General features: G+C 44.6%; 1 protein-coding gene across 4 annotated transcripts in view; it reads right to left on the reverse strand.

Annotated features, from left to right (window-relative positions):
• sulf2a (sulfatase 2a) overlaps positions 1-15,386 on the reverse strand; it is a 31,608-nt gene extending 16,222 nt beyond the window's left edge. For 3 of the 4 annotated variants that reach the window (XM_051414226.1, XM_051414227.1, XM_051414224.1), the window contains exons 1-2: positions 15,243-15,386; positions 7,709-7,777 (exon numbers count right to left, since the gene is read on the reverse strand). The gene's annotated coding sequence lies outside the window, so the exon portion shown is untranslated. The remainder of the gene's footprint in view (positions 1-7,708; positions 7,778-15,242) is intronic. The other variant, XM_051414225.1, reaches the window with a different exon arrangement.
• Positions 15,387-15,758: the final 372 nt, after the last annotated feature.

Consider the following 15,758-nt stretch of genomic DNA (forward strand, 5'->3'; position numbering starts at 1 on the left):
TCTTAATGCTACATTAAGATACTATGTGAACATAACTGACCTGCACAGAGCCCTGACTTCAACCTCAGCCAAAACCTTTGGGATGAAATGGAACACCAACTGCGAGCCAGGCCATATCGCCCAACATCAGTGACTGACCACACTACTGCTCTTGTGGCTGAATGGGAGCAAATCCCTGCAGCCAGGTTCCAAACTCTTGTGGATAGCCTTCCCGGAAGAGTGGAGACTGGGGCTTCTTGTTGTGTTGCTGAGGGTGCCGGGTGGGGTGACCCCCTCATTGTTCATAAATGCAATACTCATTATTATAAGGGATATTGTATTGTATTGTAATGATTATTATAATATTATCATATTCATATAATTTTATTACTGCAATATTAGAATGTCTGCAACTCTATAATCCTATCTATTTTTTTTGTAACTTTGTTTTTATTGAGTTTTAGAATGAACAAGAACAGACACAGACATGAAGCAAAGTGGATCTAATGGGTACAGTTCAACATCACATATACATTGGTTATAAGATTGCAAAGCATTGGGCCCACTATCTTTAAAATGAAAAGTTAGGTGGAAGAAACAAGAGGGTGAGAGAGGGAGAGAGAGAGAGCGATAGAGAGAGGTAGGGAAAGAAAGAGACTGTATGATGGTGTCAGCTCAGACAAAAGGCCCAGTCATGATGTGTTCTCGCTGGAGAACAAAGAGCTCTGACAGACTCAGTGCGTGTGCACTGTTGACTATAAATGTACACCATACACACACATGCACACATACACGGGCAGAGCGACAGACACACAAAAACACCCACTCTGCGTATCAGACTTCAAACTTCTCTCTCTAACAAGGGGGCATAAAAGGAGAGAACAACAGTTAGGCTAATTATCTCTGAATCTGGAGGAAATGAACAGCATCATATTGTTGTATTGTTCTGAAATAGTTTGGCCCCGGCAGCACTAGAGGGACATCATACAGCTACTGTAAGCCTTTTTGTCTTCTCCAGGTTTAACAAACTCACTCAGTGAAGATATTCCTCATAATGAGCTTGGATTGCAGCCACACCATAAATAACAACGTCAAAACCTACATGGGGATGTTTTAGTGACTGAATTCTTCTTTATCTCTTAAGACGCTGGTTTTCTCTTTCATACACACACGTCCACTTCGCTCTTGCTCTCCGTTTCCAGCAGCAACCGGATGGCATGTAGGGCTACGAGGTGGTCTGCAGGTTTTTTTGGGGAGCTTCAGTCAGGGTCCATGGCAGGGTCACGGCATATACCCCTCCTCCTCTGCAACCTTGCGGTACGCTCCAAGAGAGCCCAAAGAGAACACGGAGGTGTTAGAGAAAACACAAACAGAGCCCCGATTGTCCCTGACTTGGGTTCAACCCCCCACAGCCCCACCTCCAGGGGTTTAAGACTGAGAGAATGAGCAACTGTCAATGGTGTTTTGTAAATACGTAGCTGTTTTCACTTCAGATGGGTTTATTCAGATGTCGGAGGGAAATGTGCCTGCTTTGCAGTCTGCAAGTGTCCTTGCCTTTCCTGTCCTATTGAGGTTTGTATGGGAAAGCCATTTGTGGTGCGTCCGAAAGAGCGGCACAATTGCCAGCTCCTTTGAGACAGGGGTTGACAGCTGAAACAAGTGAGCAAGCTGGTGGACAGGGCAGCCCGCTGAGTGATGGCTGTTTCTTATTGGCACTTATTGACCAGAGGCAAAGCCCCCCTACAGTGTGTCACATCTCAGCTAAATGGATTACAGACAAATCAGCCGGGGCCAATTGTTCCACCGACCTAACTACCTCACTGAGACCTCAGTGCAGCCAAGTGACTTCAGCATGACATTGTGTAACCGCAGCACCAGCGAGAAATCACTCAAAATATGATCAGCTAGGAACTGCACAATAATGAAAAAGGTTAATGAGAGGAACATTATTGGGATGCACACAGTGATATTTATCTGCTCTGAGTAATGCAATTATCCTTCTAAACAATGCTGTCGGCCTCTAGTTTAGAAGCTGCACACATGTTGGTAAAATTAGATCATGTTCCACAGGACTCATAGGTTTTACGCTGTCATTTGTTCTGTTTTAATTACATGCCATTTCTCTCCCATCATCAAATTAGCACCTGCAGTGGGGACTGCTCCTAATGGTCCTGACTTAATGATGATTACAGACAATATCAGTTTCAACTTTTAGTAAACAACTGCCGCCCGCCCGCTGAATGAATTACAGACAGCCCAGATAAATCAATACGCTGGCTGGAAGTTACAGATCAGCTGCTGCAGAAGTGAACGCTTCTACAGACTCGGGATTCTTTTACTCAACGGACAGACAATGGCCCTTGTCTACTCAAAGAGGCCCTACACACCAGAGGGATGTTTTACCTTGGGGTGGCGGGGGTCTGTGGGCGCAATGAGGACCATCTTCCCTCGTGTTAAGCATACCCTTGGGGGTTGGAGAGGCAACAACCACTTCTTTACTTCTTCACTCCTCCCATTCTCTGTCCAAACCCCCCCCCCACCTTCGCGAGCTGGCTTTTTCCTGGCCCTTTTGTCGGCGGATTACTGGGGGTTTACAGACGCACACACTGATCCCTCCCTCCCATATCGGAACCACACAGGGGGTTAAGACTGGAGCACAGAGGGGAGACCTCCACACAATGATATGAATTACAGAGGTTTTCTATGTATGGCCACTTATATTCCCCCCATTTGCTCTACTCAGAAATCGCAACAGAGTGCTATTCAGTCCTTGTGGTTTTCCCAGCAGGAATCTTGGGATTTATGCCAAAACCCAGAGCAGATTTCTTGAATCTGTAACAACACCTACAGAGTTCAGAGAGTGTTTTTTTTTAACCATGTTTCAACTCCTTGTCTTTTGTTCAGTTTAAACACAAACATGTGTGATGGTCCTGGTAATCATCCACAGTAAACGACCAAGAAAATACCCACGGCAAACAAACAATCCTCAGGTGAAACCGCAGCAATGTTTTACTGCACGCAGTCAACAGACACAGCCCACATCGTCCCTCCATATTGTGAGAGAGCACGGGCTGTCTTCTTTTCTACAGGTCGGTATCCATATCTCTCCGCCTCGTCCCTGGGACAGCTGCCCAGACAGCCCATCTGTCTTTGCTGACCTGTGTTTGGGACCATGGGGGGAGCCTAAGTGGCCCATGAAGGGGGTCTCTGGCATGTTGCCCGCCCGTTAATGACAGTTAAGCTGCCAGCGGCTTGCCTAACAGCTCTGGAGGTCTCTCTGTGGTGCTACGGTATTGATATTGTATCAGGTTGCACAGGGCTTGGCAGCCTTTTAATGAGAGCTCAGATTGATCAGGCGGTAGTGGGTCTCCCTTTGCTGTTGATGATGCTCATTGGCTGTCTCTGCAGGCCTGACCTCCCTTTGATCTGTATCGCTGACTGAGGAGGGAGACAGCTCCAGTATACAGTCACACACATGCTGGCACATGAAGTTGTCAGGAAGGATGTTGTTTTCGTCATAGTTAGAATTAGTTGTAACTACAATGGGGGGGAAGTATTTGCTTTAGTTACAAACACACTCCATGTTGGAGCATCATAAAGGTTCAGGTGGGAGTGGTGGTGGAGTCTGAAATAAAATGTTACTGTTAAGGGATTCAATTGGTCGCCAGAGTCATTTAGTTTAAAACACTACTGGCAGTAAATTTTACAAGAGCATAATTGAAACTTGAAATCGACTTCTAAAATAAAAAATCTGTTCAGTTTTAGTCTGCATGTAGCAATAAAACGATAAAGTTGCTGTAATCTCAATAATTATTCCCCCAAACAGAATATTTTATTAGCACATACACAGAAAAAATACTTAAAGCAATTCTCTCAGTAAACAGAATTGCTGAAATAACAACTAACTAATTAAAAAACTAAAGTTAGGAAACTACATCTTTGAAGAAAAATCAAAACAATATTTAAACATTTATTCTGACGCATGTCAACACCCTTGCACATAAACACTAAAACTAAGTGACTCATCCACTCACTCACACAGGAGTGAGAAAGCAAAACCTTTCCTTTAAGGAGAAGTTCTCTGTGGGGTCACTAACTGGACAATAAAGGTAAGCAAAGTTCAAATAAACAGACAGTCAGAGAGAGAGAGAGGAGAAGAGAAAGATGTTTCAACCACCTGCCTGTCAGCCTCTATAATGGTACTTCACCTTTCCATCCCTCCTCCTCTGTACCTGCCTCCACAGGCTCATGTCAAGGTTACAGCAGTGATCTCTAGGACTCGACTCTCTCCTATTAGCCCTCCATTAGGCTCCTGTCAGAGAGGCAGCCAGCTGTCTGCCCCCTGTGGTTGTGATCATGACCCCCACTCAGCCTCTGGACCCCCCTGGGATCTACAGCAGGGAAGTAACAGGATGGAGGTAGAAATGAAACCCTGCTCAGTACTCAGGGGGAGGACATTGTGATTACTTCTCAGTGGCCTTTACTACTGAAGCAGCGGGTAGACCATACCATGACTGTGCTGCCCATCGGTCACATTGAAATGTGATGTAAAAAACTTAAATGCACCAAATGCACTGGAATTGGAGGAAAAGGTGCATGTTGTTATTATGTCCCCTTCAAAACGTTCCCCTGTTCACCCTCTTCTTATTTCTCACACTATCTTCTATTAAACATGAATTAGCTGCGCCTTGATCAAGTTCATCACCCTTGTGTTGTAATTAGTGCTGTGTCAGAGCGCCGAGCGCGGCCCCATTTCAGTGATAGAGTAATTACCGCACCATCGGCCAGCTCTCTGACCTCCATCAACCCCACCCCCAAACACCTTCAAACCTTCCTATCACACCTTCCTATCAGCGCAGATGGAACATAAAGCATCAGACGGGACAGGAGATATACCATGCTTTTCAGCTGCGGGGGGGGGGAATTAATAGGTGCCTATAACCTTTTACTGTGGATCACACTGAGCGAAAAGGTCAATCAGATTCATGAGAAAAGCGTTGTGGATGAATGTCTGCGCTTAATGAGCATTGTATAGTGCCAAGATCGCTATTGCACTATCCTACGTGTGATGTAGAGAAGCTTTAAAAATAAATGGGGAGTACAGCCAATTCAAGACACACATAAAATGGCCAGTAAATTCATAGGGTAAGCAGACAAGAGCGGGATTGGGATTCACTGCCTATAGAGGAGAGAGGGACACTGTTTTACTGCTGTAGAGATTCAATTAAATATCCCCACATCATAGTTAAGGGAAGGTAAAACACTGCAAACTTCAACCAGAAGCCCCATATCGCCACCAGATGTCCTGCATTTTTACAGGGTGGGCAGTGAGGACATACTTGGTGTCATCCTGAGTTTGGTAAACTCCTTGTTAAACACGACTGTGATTAAAAGCTATTAAAGCAATTATCTTAACGGCAGGAGAGCTGGCGATGGGAAGCAAAGAAGAGAGCCTTTTGTGGAAATCAGCTGAAACCTCCTTTCAGCACCATCGCCCCAGATAGCTTAAGTTAGCTGAGTGGTTATGCAATTGGCAGAAGAGATTTTTTTTCCAAGTGTGGAGATACACACACACACACACTTTCTTCACAGCCAACCACTTCCTTACAAATAGAGAGCCTACTTCCCAGCCAGCCGATGGGAGCTGACACACAGCAAAAGAATGAGCTTCTTCAGTGTTCTTACTATAAAGCTTGGCCAGAGTGCTGAGTGGCCTCTCTGTGTGTGGCGCCGCAGGTTGGCACACTCACAGGGGGCTTTATTGGGGTGCCGTCCTGGGCATCAGGCAGCATGCCCGATGTTGACAAAGCCTGGTATCGCCTGCTGTCAGCCCATTCTGTGTGCACCCGGCGGAAAGAATCAATTAGGCCGAGCTCACAACAGAGCACTTTAATATTTGACTTTTAATCAGTGGGCAGAAGGAAGGCTGGGGCATGGAAGCAAGCTGGCAATTCCCATCTTGCTTATGTGGAAAATGAGAGTGAGGAAATTGCTCCCAGAACTCCACAATGTGCATCACATACCCCAAGGAGGATGTGAGGAATCAGTCTGAGGAGAAATTGCCACCAACAACAGGCTAATCCCCCAAAGTGTTAGGGGAAAATATCCCTTCGTCACTCACAAGATATCAAAAGTACCTTACGCAACTAGCTGCAAAAAATGGAGGAGAAATATCACATAACTCTGTTCATAAACAACCAGAGCCCTGTGGAAGGGACAGTGGTTTAAGAGAAGAAAACTGAATTGATGAGGTCTTCGCTCGGCAGATGAACTGCCTTTGAAGAGTTTCTCTTGAAGACTTTTGGTTTTTATCCTGCACTGCCGAAGGCCCCCTCTGCCAGCAAGAAGAGGAGGAAGAAAGAGAGAGGTGAATGCTGTCCTCATGCTGAGGTTTTGAAGTGGAGATCAGTCCTCAAACAGAATAGCTTACCAAAGGCACATCATTCACCTGTCTGCTGTTGGTAGTCTCACAGACAAGAAGGAAAATCAAAGTTCATCTAACTCAAACGCTGCATGAAGAAAAGTTAACGTAGCCAGGCGTGGTTTTTTTTTTCACAAACAAAACACTAAACTATCACGGCTATATTAGGAGCTGTTTGTAGCAAGTGGTTTGTTAATCAAAAAGGAGAGCTGATTACAGTCACGTACTGATGTTTTTGCAAGTGATAATGAGTCAGCTGTGCACAGCTGTGTACATAATGTGCCCACATGTGCTGAGAGCTGCTTCCTCTGCTGCCATCCAACTGTTCACACAGAATGACTCTGATCACAGCAGCAGCACAAGCATGTTACTGGTAAACAGCCAACGGGACAGTGGTAACACTGCAGTGGCGATGTGTCCAGGTCATGCAGATTTATTGCCTTTTCAGAACTGTGTTTGCACAAAAAGATTTGCATTTTTTTTTATACTCAATGCCTCAAACTACTGATTTAAAGCATAAAACATGACCTGGGACGTCATTGCTTGCTTTGTAAAGACATGGAGCTAGTTTACAGCCCAATGCCACAGGGGTTGAAGGCGATTTTTCAGCTGTTGATTTAATAATTCTGAGCTTTGTAGCTTGCTCATTAATTCTCATGACTATTTTCCTCAGCTTCACTTCACCCCCTCTCTCTTCTCTCTTCTCTTCTGTTCATAATTACCATTTGGATCAACGGCCACAGAGGGGGCATCTGCTATGGCCACAACGCAGCCGCAACACCCACAGCTCTCTTTGATCATCGATTCCATCTCGGTGTAGCCAACAATAACCCTCCTCCTATTTGTGCAGAATAAAATGCTAATCACTGGCAGGCAGATCAAATGAGGTGATGTGATTTTGAGACTGACTGAAGCAGTGGGATGTGTGAGTTGCCTCTGGAGGTGACAAATCTATCCCCCACAGTAAATACAGAGTTGACGTTAACTGTGGCCCGCTGCGTTGTTTGTTTCCTCCGAGGTCTGCCGAATCCATGGTAACAGGAACAATAATCAAAAGCTGTCTGATCAGGTGGAGGAGTGATACCCAGATAGGTGGAAAGATAGATAGAGTGAACTTTGCACTGTTAGGCACTGTGATTACATTTCAGTGATGAAACACATAGACACGGCCTCGCATATACTGACCCACATCTGTGTGTAAACACAAAAATCTGCATCCACACATCGACTGTGTATATGCGTGTCAGAGAAATGAGAGGGCAGAAAGAGATTTCACTTTCACGGTGTGTAAGAGGTGAGCAGCCTTACCTTCCTTTCTAAACAAGCTGTCTCTGATGTTCTCCTCTCCCACAGAAATCAGCCTCTGACTGCCAAGTTCTGCAAGCAAACACAAAGTACCAGAGTGGATGAATAGTTGGAACATATGCAGCTTCCACTTAAGAGCACAAACAGAGCCAGACTATTTCATATCTATGCCATTTTAGCTTGTTTTTTAAAAAAATCTACCCATCTTGTACACATTCTGGTTCATCTGTGCCTTGACGCTGGCCTTATTGTCTCCATCCTACCTAACACCATAAGCCATTCGAAGTCCAGATGTCCCAGTCAACACTCCTCCCTCACACATACCCTGAGGATGGTGACACATCTGTTTTAGATGAAAACACTGTGACAAACTGCAAGGAAATAAACAACCATATACGTCATGTCAGTCCACATGATTTTCACACAAGATAAAATGCATACTTGACTGATTCGTGTGACGCCTGTGGAAGCAGGCAAATGTTCAGAAGTTGGTTTAATTAGACCTGTGCCAGATATAATAGAGTAAAAATTTGTGAATTTTAAATTTCACATTTTTAAGATAATTATCTCCAAACCTCCAGGACACTTTTAGAGAAAGTGATAATAATTAGTTTCTGTTTGTAATGCTATGTAAGCTGCTCACTTTCAGCCAGGCAGACTAGTAAATCCTTATACTGCACAGGTACAGAGAAATAGCTGTTTGCACCCGGCTCTTTCCATAAAGCTGCCGTCTAACACTTTCTCCAACCGCCTGTAGTTGTGATCTTGTAAGCTACAAGGCCTTGTTCTGTGTCTGCCTGTGAAGAAATGTTGACAGGAGTGAAGCTGTCTGAGCCATGTTATGATTGGACAGGTGTCAGTGTCCAACATGTAAACATCTAAAGCAAGCCAAACCAGCTTTGACATCTCCATAACCACTCTACAAAATCTTGGCCCTAATCTCTCTGTCTCTCCTGATGGAACTATTTCATACATACTCTGTAGTGAAATGCTTTGTACCCAACTATGTGGTGATGCACATGCACCCATTTTATGTGCAGCAAGGCTAAGAATAAAGTGGAGAGCCATATAAGCCCACATGTATCTCACCGCCAAGGCACGTCTCTGACCCCAGCTGCTCCACGCCTGAGCCAGCTCTGCCAGCCACTCATGGGCATCAAAGAGAGGTGAGGCTGGACACCTGTGCCTGTCTGTCTGTCCGTCTGTCCATCTGGAGCAATAAAAGAATCCTAAGACCTCTCTCAAGGCTTGCTTTGCATTGTAAAACATATTCCTAGATAGTTTACAAGATAGCTGACATAGACTTTTGAAGCCAAGGATGACTAGGTGGAGGAATTTCAGTTATGTGACAACAATACAAAACAGCAGACATCATTTGTTTTGACAGGATTTTATTTGGCCAAAGATGACATACACATAAACTTGCAGCATTCAGCAGACACCGCAGGCTGCAAATAGCAAAAGAGATTTACTTTCCTTTTCTCTCGCTAAAATAAAGGAGTGACAGATTTAATATAAATAAGCAGAGAGAGGGAGGAAGAAGGGAGGGGATTGGAACAGGCTGTGGGTGACAAGGCAGTGTGACAAGCGTGGCAACTGAGAGAAAATGCGACACCTGGCCTTGTCCTTGATGTGAATAAGAGGATGATACATCAAAAAGTGACAGGGCAGAAAGATGGCTACTACCCAGGCAAAGAGGAAGATGAAGAGGAACAAGAGGAGAAAGTGACTATTTTTAGCAGTGGAGTAAAAATACTCCAGGGGTTCATTTAATATTCTTTTCCATAAGACACTCCGGTGTTAATGAATCATGTTTTATTACTTGCAATAATCTCCTGTTCTTGGCAGAGTTACACTAAAACTGTTATGGCATTTTGAAGCATTCCAGCAATGAGATCAAATGCGTTAACAAATAAAAGCAATCAGGCAACTCCATCCTCTTCTGAGTGAGATAAGCTGGAATGAGCCGCCAGTCTGTTGATCCTGATGAAGTTTGACCAAGAGGGTAAATGAGTGGGAGCCCGAGGCTGTGTTGTGTTTTCTTTTTTTTTTGATTGGCTGCATTCTCCCTGTTGGGCAGGAGGCTGATTGATTTCAGTGGGCTAGAACCCCGGCTCTGCCCCTATTGATCCGTCATCCCCAGTCCTGTCTCTTCCCCAATTAAGAGTTCACTAAGCCGCCACTGTGGACCACTTCTAATGAATACTACCTTCCTGCCAACATCTCAATGTTGCATTCACTGCGCTGTCTGTCTGTGGGTGCTTTCTCGCTTCAGTTCTCACTTTCATCTGCTACTCCTCCACTCCAGTCGGCGTTAATGCTCAGTCACATCTGAACAATAACAGCGGAATTGATCTGGATTTGTGATGAGGTAGCTTCTTTTTGGGGGCGCATAATCAAGGTCAGTGGAGGAATCCCACAGTTCATTAAACATAAGCATGGGTTAGACAGCCAAAATCTCTGTACATCACTGAGAATCAATTGCTTCACCAGCGGCCAGATTTTAAGGATTAGAACGAATTGAGCTACTTTGGATGTAAAAATCTGGGATGTGTCTGGGTGTCAGACGAGGAAGATCAAAAGATTCATTAGATTAGAATTAGATCAAACACAGTTAAAAGCTGTGAGGACAGACAGAGGAGGAGTGTGAGAATGGTCGACATGAGAGAAGCAGAAATCTAGACATAGGAGCCAAAAAGCTGTCTGACTCAGAATGAATTTAATTGCCAGGTACATATACAGAAACAAGGAATCTGCCTGTCTTTCTGTCATTCCCCAAAGCTGTTGGCACATCAATTTCTTGATCTATCCACCTCGAGGGTACAGCCGAAAAAAATAGTTCAGTCACAGGTCAGTTGTGCCCCGATGCACCCGGACTTAAACCCATAATCCCACTGCTTTGGTGGAGTGAGAAAATCCAATTTCAGAGATCTGTAATTCCATAAACCTTATTAGGCACAACAATGGCTGCTACACCCTGAGGGAGAGGCATGAGGGAGGGGTGAGGGTGCAGAGAGAGGGGGGTGGGTAGCTAAAGTTGTGACCAGCCTAAACACAGGGACGGAGAGAGGGTGACGAACACAGAAATAGAGATTAAGGTAGAGTTGGAGTGTAGCAAATCAGGGAAATGAAGAAGACAGAAGTGTTCTGGCACGGCTGCAATTCTAGTAAGTTACCATGACTAGGTAGAACATGATGAAATGGGTGAAGCATTAAGATTCGCAGGGTAAAATGTTCAACTTGCCAGTCAAGTCGGTGTCCTCACTGCTGGTGAATTTGTCGTCCCTGTTTCACCCTTGTCTCAAATTATTCAGTGATGTCTTAAATTTGTCATAGCTCTTCATTTTTTGTTTCCTGTTTTTTTTTCTTTCATTTACCATATAATCCCTTCTTTGCTGAGCCTGAACCGGGCAGAAGGTTTTGGTTGATGTTACGTATACATGAACAGAATAGAAAATAATCTATTTTATTTGGTTTGGACTAGTGTGTCCTACCATCACCACTGTATCCTGTATTCATTTAATCGTACCAATCAATGGGCCACTTAGACTGCTGTTATGTGAGTGCTCTCATTGATTGTTTGCCTAAATCCAGGAGAGTGGGGTGTGTCTGTTTGTTTTGCCTTACTAATGGACACCATCTCAGCACACACCTCAGTGAGAGGGGAGCCAAAAGCAAGCCGTGGAGGAGACATGGACATAAAAGAAAGAAACACAGACAAGATGAGAGGAACATACAGCAGATGAATCAATAAAAACTCTTCAAGTCCGTACGAGGGGGACTCAGGTGATGGAAATTCTGATCATAATAATTACGGCGATAATTACATCCACGGTGATGAGATGTTGCTTATTGCAGACAGAAAAACGATTAAGAAAAGTGGCTTTGAACTTGAGTCAGAATTTGGCCGTGTTTCAAAATCTCCCAATCACTGCTCTTAGCAACCGTAGTTAATTCTGTCATAAATTATTCACAACTGTAACAAAACTGTAGCAAAAGGCCACCGATAACCCTGGGGATCTCAAAGCTGATTAGAGGAGGAGATTGGAGCAAGGATTTAATACAAATTTCTGAGATATAGCGGAGCTTTAGTGACATGCTGTTTGATATTGCAGGCGAGAAGGGGCCTCTAGCCGCTGTCTCTCCTGAGACGGATAGGGCAGTGAAGCCCGTACTCTGTGGCCAGCAGGGTATAATTGCATTTCCCCGTGGGGCACCTGCACCGCAGCAGCTCAGCCACATAGTGGGACGAGATTGAAATCTGATTGTTGTCCACACGTGAACGTTGGGAATCTCACGTACAGACACTGTGTACGCTGGGCTGATATGGCACACTAACACACACACAATCAAATGCACAAACACACAACGACACGTTTCTCCTTATTTGCTCCTATCAACCGCAGACTACTCTTCGCTCTCTACACACTGTTGAGAGAGGAGCGTTTGAGTCGTCAAGGAGCCCCTCTGCTTTTCTACCATTAGTGCTGAGAGGAGCAGCATCACCGAGATTTACGCACTGATCTCTTGATGCCGCCTCATCGCAGGACCTGTTAACAGCATCTCATACATACAGATGAAGAGGGACTCAGAGAGGGAACACACGAGTGCTACTTACTGTCAGGCTACTTTTAATGCATTTTACAGCAGCCCTCTGTGCAAGTGAATGAGTAATGAAACACTGGTTATGTTTCCAAGTTTTAAGCTGAAATTTCTGCAAAATTAAATGTGAATAAGAGAGTTTCCATTAACTAAATGTATGTGATTACATTTCGATATTGCCAATATATAGATCTACCAAGCAGCAAAATTACATATTTAATTGAGCATTGATAATCAGAGTTACCAATGCCCGATTAAATAAATAATTTTGCTGCTTGGTAGATATTGTGACATTTAATTGCTGCTTCCCACTTTAGATGGCATCCTGTATTTTGTTTTTTGTATTTCAACATTACCGTTATGTGCCTGAAAAACTGCTCTCTTTTCTTTATTTTTTGTGTCTTTCTGGTGGAGAGAAGTCAAGAAGGGTTTGTGGTAGAATCATATGAATGCCTTGTCTACAGCGGACAAAGAAGCAGGTATGATAACGTCAAGATGTATTAAAAAAGTCTGTTTCCGTCGGCTTTCATTCTGACATCTTTCCGACCTCAGCCAAGCATAACATTTATTTTGTGACATTCCACTTCCAACTCAGTTTTTTTAATGGCCAAATTAAAAATGTGCACAACAACAGATGCACTAACTGGTGTTGCTATAGACAGTAAACATGCAGAAGGACAGCAAGTGGAAGAAGCTGTAGTTCTGAGAGGGCTAAATGAAGCTAACAGGAGACATTAGCTTTAGGACCCTCAAATATAACCTCACTGTGTCTAACCACAAAAGGTCAAGGCGGCAGTAAAACAAGCACACACCGGCGCTGCCCTGGCTGCCTGCGGGCCCACAGAGACTGCCGAGCGGTGTCACCTTGGCTGGCTGTCACTGATATCTGCCACCTGTCATCATGCTGCCCCTGCGGCCAGGGATGTGGCTGCGTCGACAATGGGTTTGTCGATAGCCCTATCTCCTAAGTGGCGATGGGGGAACATGTCCTCTGCATTCATCAACAGCTTGAGTCAACAGCCTTGGTGTGCACATTAGCATACAATACATATTCATGCCGGTCCCTCCCTTCAAATGCATCGCCAGCCCTCCTGCACATTTTCCAGTCATTTTTACAAACGGCATGTCAAGCACCCCATTTTTGCCGGGAGTCCCACATGGCCCCTTATGTATTCACAGCACGGCCGGTGCAAACAACATCAACAGGTCTCAAGGTCGTCACTCCCACTGACTGTGTGTGTGTGTGTGTGTGTGTGTTTGGGGGGGGGGGGTTAATGTGTCTCAGAAAGTGTGTGTGAACAAATGAAAAAGAAAAACAGTAATTGGAGAAAGATCTGAGCAAAATAAAAGGGTGTGATGACTGTGATGAGTGTGTGTGTGAGCAGTGAGTACAATTTATGCAGTGTGAGTGCACTCACTGTATGTTTGGGTTAATGCAAATAGGAGACTGATTTTGTGTGCACTTCCTATTACATTAGTGAGTGTAACCATGCAATTACAGCTTGGTGTGTGTAAATATAAATCTGAATAAATGTTATGTACATCTGGGTGTGTGCATGTGGGCGCGTTCATGTGTGTGTGCAGCACACGGCTGCAGTCTTAACATGCCTGGGGACTAGCTGACAGGTAGACTAAGCAGGAGCATCCTCCTTCAGTCCACTAGCATCTCAGTGAGAAAAGAGGCCAGTTGATGTGGGGGTTAGAGCTTCCATGGCAGAGTGCGTTGTGATAAATAATGAATGCTTAAAGAACAGATCTCTGAAGCTTCTTTACTTTCCATCCATCCCTCCATCCTTGCATTCGTTCATCCATCCACCCATATCGCTACAAACAGCATGAGGCGTTCAGCTGTCTCCATCATAAATATTTCAGCCTCTAGGTCAGTGCTCGCACCCTCCTCCACTCCGTTGCTCTTAACCGCCACCACTTGGTGATGACACAGCCTTTTGACCCATAAAGATATTGACAAAACACTGATAGTGAGTACATTGACTGGGACCAGCCTTGTAGACTAAAGCCGTTTAGGGTTATATAGGAGTGGCAGCAGCTGCAGCGGTTGAAATGGCGTCTCCTGAATGAATGCTGTGTGGCGGATACCTCCTCGATTTCTAAAAAAAGGTCCCCACAAGGTAAACAAAACCAAAAAATTTAAATAAAAAAAATCCAAAACAAAACAAAAAACGGACCAGTCCTGCCTTTGGAAAAGTAATATTTTAACTGTTGCAGTTGTTGTTTTTACTTAAATGTTAAACCCCCACACACTATTCAGAAACAGTCAGGATTATATTTGGCTGAGTAAATACAAAGCAATGCTGAGACAATGAATGTTCCATATTTCAAAACACAGCAGACTGTGAAACAGCGAGACAAAGAGAACTAATCACAAATTGCAACACCAAGACAGTCCAAAGAACTGTGAAAGCTGTGCTGACTTGTTTCACTGAGTAAAGTGGATTCACACAGATTCTGAACACAATCATAATGTAATAATTCTCCTACTAGAGTTTAATATTATGTAGAACCATGATCACTCAAAAGACAGACACTTAAAAAAAGCCCATGGAGACCCAGCGACAGCGTCCAGCCCAAAAAACTACTAACTTGTTCTACCAGATAAGCAGCAGCTCCTCTCCATGCTGCTCTGATTCAAAGCCACATTCTCCGAAGAGTCCAGCATATCCGATGAACGAGAGGTCTTATCTCTCTTACCCTGATGAGCAGCGCCGTTAGCGACTCCATGCATAAATCTCAGAGGCAAACAGAACGGATCAGAGCATTCAAGTGTAAACTAGGGCAAAGCTCCAGCACTGTACCTTCTAGATACGCTACTCTGGAAGCAAGTCCTGTGGAGGAACAAGCGATCACACGCTGAGGGATACACATGCCGCTCTATGTCATCTATCACACACACAGGCACAAACCCAAATCCACACACCTGTTCTGGGCAGTCCAGTACCATCCAGTCCTGTCCGGTCCGTTCAGATCCGGTCCCCTGTGCTGACAGAGTGAGGAGCTTGTCTCACCCCCCACGCAGCCCGGTGCAGACAGCTCACTGTTATAGATGCACTGACAAGTGAAAGGAGGGAGGCGTGGTTTCACATGAGATAAATAAAAGAGGGAGGGAAAGAGGGAGGAGAGAGGCTCCCGCAATCTACAATTCAATTTTGCCCTCACTCCCTTTTTCAGCAGTGTTTCTCTCCTTCTCTCTCTCCCTCTGCTCTTAGTATATTCTCGCTGTTATTCTATCACTCGGGTCTCCTTTTCCATCTTCCTCCCTGCGTGTTATTCCTCACCGGCTCCCTGCTTCCATTAGTTTTAGTCTTTCTTCTCCTGTGTTACTTCCTTTTTCTTCTCTTTCTCCTTGTCACATTTAACTCTGCCTCTTCCTCTCTTTCTCTCTAGGCTCTCATTCATGGGGCAGTAGCGTGTGTGTGTGTGTGTGTTAGTGTGT

The sequence above is a fragment of the Dicentrarchus labrax genome, unplaced genomic scaffold, assembly GCF_905237075.1.
Source record: "Dicentrarchus labrax unplaced genomic scaffold, dlabrax2021, whole genome shotgun sequence".
NCBI classification, from domain to species: Eukaryota; Metazoa; Chordata; class Actinopteri; family Moronidae; genus Dicentrarchus; species Dicentrarchus labrax.